The sequence below is a fragment of the Phyllostomus hastatus genome, unplaced genomic scaffold (genome assembly GCF_019186645.2).
Source record: "Phyllostomus hastatus isolate PE091 unplaced genomic scaffold, TTU_PhHast_1.1 phas_contig_34, whole genome shotgun sequence".
Lineage (NCBI taxonomy): Eukaryota > Metazoa > Chordata > Mammalia > Chiroptera > Phyllostomidae > Phyllostomus > Phyllostomus hastatus.
This window is the reverse complement of record NW_025333857.1, coordinates 9,667,699-9,678,130: the sequence shown is the minus strand read 5'-3', so window position 1 is coordinate 9,678,130 and position 10,432 is coordinate 9,667,699. Positions and strand designations below refer to the sequence as shown.

The following is a 10,432-nucleotide window of genomic DNA, read 5'->3' as shown; positions in this document are numbered from 1 at the left end:
TGATGTTACAAGCTTTGGATACTAGATGTTTAATGGACAGGTGGTCTGTTTCAATTGGATCTATTTACATTCTTCGAATCAGCATCACCCACAAATGGGGAAAAGTAAACAGGTTGTAAAATAGTAACTTGAAATATTCCCTAGTTCCTATCTAGCATTTTTTTTCAGACTCACTTTCTGTTTTGTTCCTTTTGAGTTTCTGAATTTTCTAAATTGAATTATGATCAGTTTTCAGATGTTGGGAGAAACTGATGGGTATGAGTCATATAAGAGCAAATAGAGTCAAAAGATACCTTGCTAAGCTGACAAGGCCTCTAGAGACTTATGCAGAATTTATAAAGAAATCTGTCACATTAAGCATAGAATCATTTCAGGGCTGGTGAAATAAAGGATGACTTACAAAAGTTCTTGCAAGGCAAATTATATGCTAGTTCATCACTCTCAAAGAATCAAAAGAAGTAATAACTATGTATCATTTGGGGGAAAATATCTCTAAGAATTCAGTCACCAAGTATAGAAACCTGCAGTTTTTTTCACTGATGGTAATAGGGAACATACATTACATTCAAGATGTTTTACATACATTATCTTATTTAATCTTCTCAAACCCCCAATGAAGAAAATACTATTTCATCCCTGTTTTAATGATGAAATAGGAAATTATATTGGGCAAATTGACAGAAGTCTCACCATAAGTGGAGTTAGGAATCAAACTTAACTTACTTATTATGATATGGACACAAAAGGGGCTCTAAATCCTCAGACTTTATAAGTAGCTAAGAGAAGTAAATAGTGTAGTTATGTTGAACATTAATATTGATAATGCCAAAATAAATATCATACTAGTTATTGGATAAAGTATTAATGCTGGAGTAGTAACACTAGCTAGCAATAAGGTAGTCAAAGTAGGGAGTCATTTGTGATTCTGTGCCTTTGTGCCTGTGTTTACAGTCATTCTCATAGCCCAGAGTTAATACTGTATTTATTAAACTCCTTTCATGGATTTCAATATTGTATGGTTTAATTTTAAGAAGCTCTAACACTGTTTTTGTAGGGTACATTTTAGCAATTGTACTGGCAGCATCAATACATTAGCAAGTCATTCTAACCTTTTATTTTGTTCTAGGAGATGTGTACTCAGGAATCTACAATAGGCAATGGCAGCACAAAGCCCGAGTCATATACATAATGGAATACAAAGGTAATGAAGTGTCACATTGCTTTATTAAAGAAAAAAGAGAAATTATCTTTTGCAATTGATATATTACTAGAGATACTGGAATTTTTTAAAACAAACACTGGTGTGTTTTTTTATAAAAACTAGAGTATTTTTTATGAAACCAAACTGCTGATTCAAGCATAATTACATATGAGGAAAAGAAACATATCTACAGAGTGCCAGCAATAGAGCATAGTTGAATATGGTAGTAAATATTTTTTTATTTTTAATTTTTATTTAAATTATTTTATTGTTCAGTTACAGTTGTCTGTATTTTCTCCCTGTCCTCCTCCCCACCCCCTCCAAACCTCCCTCCCTCCTTTGCTGGTAGTAAATATTTTTAATATTACGACATTTATTTAATTTGTTCTTTCACTCACTCATTCATTTACATAACAGACATTTACTGGGCACGTACTATGTAGTAAGATCTAAATTTTAATTATCTAAAGATGAAATACAGAAGATCCTTGAAAGAGCTTATAGTTTCTCCAAGTTATAGGAAATTGTTCTATAAGTAAGAACATTTTTCTATGTAACATGAAATTATGTGACTGCAGAATTAAAATTTAGCTACTTCTGAATTTCTGTGGAAAACATGCATTCAACAGAATGCTATGTTATCACACTGCTGAGGTCCTAATCGCAGTATCCACATCTTAGAGATGCTTCCACAGCATTCCGACAAATGAGTATTTTCCTCTCCTCTTCTTCCTTTTCTTTGATGTACTGATATAGTAACATTTATAGTCAGTACAAGTGAAAAGTAGATATGGGATTTTGCCTATTTTATCACTGATTTTTCAAGAATGCCTTTTTTTGCTAAAATCAATAAATGTATTTTAATTTACTTCTTTAAATTTTGACACTTAACTATGACTTCCTTTTTCAAATAATTTTTCTTTAGCTCTAACAAACACTCAGTTCTCCTAATTATTTTATTACCTTCTGGATGGTCTACCTATTGTCCAGTGTCTGAAAACAACTGTTTTATGTATTTTTGTCTACTTTATGTTAGGAGGTAGGATAAATCTTGTCTTTGTTACTCTACCAAGGAGGGAAGCAGAAGTTTGAGTAGTCTTTGAAAGTATTAAAAACAATTGTATTGGCATTGAAAGAGCACTAAGCATGAAAGTGCTTATTATTATAGCAACTTTAGCTTTATTTTCATTAGTGTTAGCATGGTATGTATTTCCCCATCCCTTTAATTTCAGTCCATATATATGTCTTTATATTTAAAGTGGGTTTCTGGTAGAGAACATATAGTTGGGTCTCATTTTTGGATCCATCCTGACAATCTCTTCTTTTTATTGGTATATTTAGACCATAGGCATTTAAGGTGATTATTGATCTAGATGGATTAATATATACTATAACTGCTTTCTACTTATTATTCTTGTTCTTGTTTCCTATTTTTTCTTCCATTAATTTCTGCCTTTTGTTGTTTTAATTGAGCATTTTATGATTCCATTTTTTCTCTTTCGTATATTCATTTTACTTAAAAAAACTATTTTACTGGTTGCCATAGAGTTTACAATATGCATTTCAATTAATCCAAGCCATTTTCAAGTAATGGTATAACAATTCTCAGGTAGTACAAGTACTCCATAATAACTGAAAACAAGATTTGGCAAAAGTAGACTTACAGTTATTTGTACAACACAATAATTAATAAATAATAATTAATAATACAATAATTAATGTATAATAATATGGAATAAGCTATGTTTTGCATACTCACAACTGTAAATCCACTTTTTGCTCACCCTGCATTCCTAATCTCTTGATCTCATCTGTTGTATCATTGGTGTCATTCATTTCACTTGTACATAACTATAACAATCAAACACATTGCTGCTATTATTATTTCGAACAAATTATTACCTGTTAGATCAGTTAAGTATAAATAATGCATGTTTTTTATTTTAACTTTACTTATTCCTTTCCTAATGTTCTTTCTTCCTTTAGGTAGATTTGAGTGTCTGATTTGTCATTTTCCTTTTTTATTTGAAAAACTTCATATAACATTTCTTTGAAGGTGGATGTATTGGTAACAAATTCCCTTGATATTTGTTTGGAAAGTCAATTTCTCTTCCCCTTTTGAAAGATAATTTTTCAGGATACAGAATTTTAGATTGGATTTTTAACAATCTTATTACTTTAAATATTTTATTCCACTCCCCTTTTGCTTGTGTGGTTTCTGTGAATTGGATATGATTTTTGTTCCTCTGTATATGAAGTGCATGAAATATCTTTTTCCTCTGGTTTCTAACCTAATTTTTTTAACCTTTGAATTTTTGCAGTTTGAATATGATACATAGGTGTAGTTTTTGCTATTGTTTTTTATTCTTTTTCTTTTTCCCCCTTTGGCATTTGTGTTTTTTTTTGGTGTTTTCTAAACCTCTGGGGTCTGTGCTTTGGGAAATTTTCAGTCATCACTGCTTCAAATATTTCTTCTGTTTCATTCTCTTTCATTTTCTCTTGATAATTCCATCACACATATGTTATACCTTTTGTGGTTAGCCCACAGTTCTTGCATATTATGTTCCTTTTTTTCCATCTTTTTACTCTTTGCTTTGTAGTTTATATTGGCATATCCTCAGGCTCAGATGTTCTTTCTTCAGTTGTATGTGGTCTACTAATGAGCCCACTGATGGCAATCTTCATTTCTGTTACAGTGTCTCTGAAATCAAATATATATATTTCTTAGACCCTGGCTGGTATGATGCAGTGGCTTGAGTGCTGGCCTGTGAAACAAAAGGTCACAGGTTTGATTCCCAGTTAGTACGTGCCTGGGTTGTGGGCTAAGTCCCCAGTTGGGAGCGTATGAGAGGCAAGCAATTGATGTTTCCCTCCCTCTCTTTCTCCCTCCCTTCCCCTGTCTCTAAAAATAAATAAAAAATATTTTAAAAATTATTTCTTAGAATTTCCATTTCTGATTACTGTCCCTGCTTATGTTTTCCATCTGTTCATGAATATTGCCTACTTTTCCCACTAGAATTCTTGGCATATTAATCATAATTGTTTTAGATTCTCAGTTTGAAAATTCCAACATCCTTGTCATATCTTCATCTGGTCCTGATGCTTGCTCTGTTTTCATCCAACTGTGTTTTATCTCTTAGTATGTCTTGTGATTTTGTTGTTGTTGTTGTTGTTGAATGCCAGACATGTTGTTTTAGGTAAAAGGAACTGTGATAAAGAGGTTTTCAAGAATTTGGTGGTAAGGTGCAGGAGGATGGGAAAATTCTGTACTCCTATGATTAGATCTCAGTCTTATAGTGAATCTCAGAAGTGCTTCTCTTACCATCTATTTCCCTTTAAGCAGGACAGGGTGACTATGGCTAGAGTGGGATGGAATTTGCTCATTTTCCTTCTCCCAAGTTGGTTAGGCTCTGATATCACCCCAATAGTTTAGGTTGTGCTAAAACAGTTTCTCTTGAGGGCAGGCTTTCTTAAGAAATGTAGAATGCTTCGGTATATTTCAAAATGCTTATTTTTCTCCACCCCTCTGCTGGAAACAGGAGGTGTTTTTTCTCTGATATTCACTGAGAGAACCTGGTAGAGCCCCTGGAGGCATAATGCACAGAAGTGTTGGGATTTTCTGGCTTTTAACTCTAAGACCTGTCCATGTTGAGCCTCCAGGAATTCGTCAAGTATAGTTCAGATTTTTCTGTCCTGTACTATTCTCAGGGAGGCTTCTACTCCTGGGTTTCTGCTCCACCCAGTAACTTGTGATTTCTTTGTATCTACTCATCTTTCTCCCTAATTTTGGGGATAGCAGTTCGTCCTGTGATCTCACTTCTCTAACAGATCTAAAAGGAGTTGTTGATTCTTCAATTTGTTCAGCTTTTTATTTGTTAGGACTGAATGATGACTTTCAACCTCTTTACATGCCAGAATGGAAACTAAAAGTCTCTGAAAGTATACATAATTAAATATAAATTTTTCACACTTAATACTTTTCTGTGATTCTGTTATTTCTACTTTTATCAGACTTTTGGCAAAGAATTCCTGTGTTTTGAAAAGTTTTGCAGAGGGAATAACATGACTAGCACTATTTACATAACTAAGCCATTCATATTTTCTGAATGCCTATATGTGTAAGACACTTCTCTAGGTATTTTGACACATATTATCTCATTTAATATCTATGTACACTCTTCCTTTGTACATGGGAAGGACATAGGTTAAGGGAATTTATACTATTGTTTGGTATACTAATGGTGATTGACAGAATCAGGTTGGAACTTGGTCTTTCCAATTTACTTTATTCCCAGTTGATAATCATACTTCTTATCTGAGTTTTCTTTCTTCTTCACCTTCTAAGTCACAGTTGTCTTTGACCTTTCAGAGGTAACGGGATTGTCCTGAAAAGCTTAAGTATGAGGAAAAATTTATGTATCACAAAATTCCTACATTTTCTCATAGTTGTTAGAATGGGAAGTTACAATGACTATTAAAAACAAGTGATAAATGTCATTTTTCTAAAATTACACTAATGTCCTGAACACCTGGAGAGACAACCGTCAATATTATTTTATATTGTATATACTAACCTTTAATTTAGTTACTCTTTCTATTTATCTTTAAACATTTAAAGGTAAATTACTGTATTTTTGTGTTTATTCATATTACTTTTTGTTATATCTACTTTGGATGTCCCAAAACTTGAGTTTTTGTGTTTTTTTTGTGTGTGTTTTGTTTTGAGAAAGTTAATAAGAATTGAGAACAGTGAGCAAGAGAATGTGGTTTTCAGTCTTTCAGAAATTGTATACCAGTTTCCAAATAACATAAAATAATGTTATTGCATTAACAGATATAAAAATTTTTTTGATAGATGTATTTGGTACTTTGAGGAAGATATATAAATATGGGTTGATATTTATGTATCCAGGTTTCACTTGAACTTCCCCAGGTCAAATAAAAATAAATTTGAAACTAAGAGATTGTAAAATTATAGGTTAAACTGTGGTCTACCAAATAGTAATAGTTGAAGGAGATTGCTGATACTAGTTTTATGTTGGTATTACTACTATTCCTGTGGAATTTTGTAAAAATTGACTTTCGCTCCCTTTCCTCAACAGTCCCTCACTGCAGAGCCCTGCTGTTCGGTCGCTGCATCTTTGACAGGCATCAGGGAAATGGCCACAAACTTCCGAGTGCACGAGATGACCTGGTTCAACAAGTTCAAATATGACGATGCAGAAAGGAAATTCTACAAGCAGATGAACCGGCCTGCGGCTAGCTCCTCATGCCTTGAGAATGGCACATGCATGATCCTCTGGGACCTTGCGAGAGTCAGAGAGAACATCTAGAAATCCCTGGCTGGAAGCTCAGGCCATGGGGCCTCCAGTGGGCCCTGTGGAGACCACAGTGAGCTTGTCGTCAGGATCGCCAGACTGGAAGTGGAGAACCAGAGCCTGAAAGGCATGGTACGGGGCCTGCAGCAGGCCATCTTCAAGCTGGAGGCCCGACTGAGTGTGCTGGAGAAGAGCGCGCCTGCCCACTGGGCCACAAACCCCCAGACCCAGCACGTGTCTCCCATGTGCTAAGTGCAGATCCCACCAAGGAGGCAGCCCCCACCACAGAGGACGACTAGGGTTGTGACATTGACTTGTTTGGCAGTGACGAGGAGGACAAGGAGGCATCAAACTGCGGGAGGAGAGGCTTCAGCAGTATGCAGAGAAAAAGACCAAGAAGCCTGCACTGGTGGCCAAGCCCTCCATCCTCCTGGATGTGAAGCCCTGGGATGATGAGATGGACATGGCCCAGCTGGAGGCCTGCGTGTGCTCCATCCAGCTGGACAGGCTGACTGGGGGCAGGATGGGGGTGCTCCAAGCTGGTGCTGGTGGTCTACGGCATCTGCACCAAGCTACAGATCCAGTGTGTGTGATGGAGGATGACAAGGTGGGGACTGACCTCCTGGAAGAGGAGATCACCAAGTTAGAGGAATATGTGCAAAGCATGGACACTGCTGTTTTCAACAAGGTCTGAGCCCTAGCACTGGGCCTGTGAAAGTCCCTGCCACTATTGAAGACAGATTCCTGGGAAAAAAAAAGGATTGAATTTCATTTAATTGCTGCAAAGCAAAAGATTCAGTTTGACAGCATAATTCTGCTATTTATCACACTTTGGGAAACCTGTATGAGTTCTGAGGCATTTTGTTCAAAAACTTTGGATAAGGAAGATTTTTGTTTTGATATTTGGGATCAGATGGTCAGGAGCCAAGAGACTTGTAGTAGGAACATCTCCATCGTCCTGGAATTTCTCCTAAGCTCTAAACTAGAAAGTGTGTCTTTTCTTTAGAAGACTTTTGTTTCTTGTTCATACTATTACAGTTGTCCCCATCTATCCCCCTATGCCCACCTCCACCCAGCCCTCACCCCTCCTTTTCCCAGGCCATTACTACACTGTTGAATGTCTGTGTATCATGCATATATGCTCTTTGGCTAATTCCTTCACCTTCTATCATCCAGTCTCTCCCCCCTTCCCCTCTGACAGCTGTCAGTCTGTTCCATGTATTCATGCCTCTGTTTCTATTTGGTTCATTAATTTATTTTTTTGTGATGACATGGATGGATCTGGAGATTATTATGCTACATGAAATAAGCCAGTCAGTGAAAAACAAATACTGTGTGATCACACTTATATGTGGAATCTAGTGAAAGTGTGCCTTTTTAGCATAAGTATGGTTTGATTCTGTGTGTTCTAATATGTAGGCCACCATTAATTGTATTCCTTCTGTATCTGTTTTCTTAAAAAGCATAATATCTTATAGGAATGCCAGGGGGATTAGGTGAGATGCTATAACTGTAACTAGTATATAACTATAACCTGACCTTTTCTAAGCCTTCTCCATTCATTCTGCTAATACGTGTTTATTGAATATCTATTAGGTGATCAACATATGAAAACACAGTGGGAAATAAAACAGTCCTGTTTCCCAGAGGAAGTGGGCATTAAATAATTATAACCACACAAATGAACTATGACAGGCTTATATATGAAAAAAGAAAAGCAAAGGGATAAGCAGATAAGATTGAGGAGAAGCAGAGAAGTAGGATTAAAAACAGGAAATTATCATTTCATGGAAGCCAAGAAAAGAGAATTTTAAGTACATGTAACTGTATTGAGTACTGCTGAGAGGTCTAGCAGGTGAAGACTGGAAAGCATCCTTTGATCTGGAAGCATGGGAATTATTGGTGACCTTCCTAAATGTTGTAGGTGTTTGATGTGACTATTAGATGAGGAAAGAAAGACAGATATATAGACAACCCTTGTTGGGATTTGTCTGTGAAGCAGAGAGATAAGAAGGAATGCTATATTAAGAGGCTTGAATGAAAACTTTGAGAGATAACAGACATTGGAATATGTTGGTAGCTTACAACAAGGGATCAGAAAAGAGTAAGCGATTAAAGAGGTGGAAAACAGAGGGGATACTTTCTTTTTTCTATCACAATCTCTCCTCTTGTTTTCCATAACTAAATCAAATTTCAATGTCTATATCTTAGTTGAGAATCTAACAGTCTCAGAAACTATCAATACAAAGACATGTCTCTATCTGAACTGTTTGTGGAAGCCTGATAAACTCTTCATTCCACTGGAAAGCAGGCCTTTGAATAGGGCAGTCACTGTCATCGGCTAAAATGAAATCGGACAGCTCTGGCTGATGTGACTCAGTGGATTGAGCACCAAAGTGGGATCTGAAAGGTCACCAGTTCTATTCCCAGTCAGTGCACATACCTGGTTTGCAGGCCAGGTCCCCAGTGAGGGCGAGCAAGAGGCAACCAATCACTGTTTCTCTCACACATGTTTCTCTCCCTTTCTTTCTCCCTCCCTTCCCCTCTCTCTAAAAATAAATAAATAAAATCTTTAATAAAAACTAAAAAAGAAATTAAATATGTATTCTAAAATTCACAAGCTTACATAATTATGGGGTAAGTAGTTTTTAAATGTTCACACTACTCAATTGATTTTTTAATAACATTCTACAGATAGCAAAAAAAAAGCATTAAGAGGGAACTCCTGAGAAGCTAAGAATTTTCAAAGATGTTGGACTTTGCTTCACCTGTTTTAAAATTTCAAATGATTGAAACCATTACTGATAATATTGTGGGCTTTGACTTTAGAATTTAAGCCTTATGCTTCTGGATTTATTATTGATGCATGAAAACTTGAATGATATTTAAAGAGTTTAACATTTGCAGTGTGGTGACTACAAAGTAGGGAAAACATATTTGTTTTGTCTTCTTAGTTGTTAAATGTTTCTCAACTCAGTGGGAATTTTGAAGATGATATAAGAAGAAAACAAATTCAAGAACATGAATTATTATTATTAAACCAAATGGTTGGAGGTGTTACTTTTTCAGACTGATCTCATTCTGTTTCGGAGAATTGTTTTTGTTAAAACATGTATAGAAACTATAAATTTTAATCTAGCAATACAGAAAACTAATCAATGCTAAGGTGACTTTGAACTCTTACAATTCCACAATTCTGCATTAATTCTTCCCACAGTAGACTTTTAGGGACTTCGGAAACTTGGTCTCAGTTTTGCAGATGTTGTTTTGTGAATCAGGAAAACTTGTATTGATACTAAGATACAAGCATAAAATTTTAAACTAGAAAGGGGCTTTAGGAATTCTTTATTACTCTCAAACTAAAAGGGGACTGCAAATACTATGTAAAATTTTCAACACGTGCATGCATTCAGTTACTCATAAATTTTATCAGATTCTTAAAGCAACTGACACTAAAAGAAACATCTAAAACTACACTTATAAAGGAGAAAACTAATGCCTTGAGAATAAGCCTTTACCAAAATTGCACAAAATTTTAGTGGGAGCAATTTATATTATGATATATACTTCATTCTGAAGTCTATAAAATCAAAACAGACATATTATGACTTTCTTTACTGTTAAGTCATTTATCTGGCACAATCTTGCTGTTGCATAACTCTATATGACTATTTAGGTGCTTTGGCAGAACTATAATTTTTTAAGAGAGGAATTCAAAGAGTAAGAGCAGATGGACATCTCCATCTTTACTAGGAAAAATAAACAGCTATTAAAAGTTTATCAAATTAGATGCTGGGAGGGGAGATACATTAGCATTTTGCACTGCACTAACCCCATGCTAATATTATCAATTCAAACCCGAGAAGAAATGGGATGTGTCCACTATTTTTCTGTTTTTCTACTTCAGGAGTGA

The 10,432-nt window shown here is 35.4% G+C and overlaps 1 pseudogene; it reads left to right on the top strand.

The window, feature by feature from the left end:
* The first annotated feature begins 6,336 nt into the window (after nucleotides 1–6,336).
* LOC123820158 lies at nucleotides 6,337–7,213 on the top strand (annotated as a pseudogene).
* Nucleotides 7,214–10,432: the final 3,219 nt, after the last annotated feature.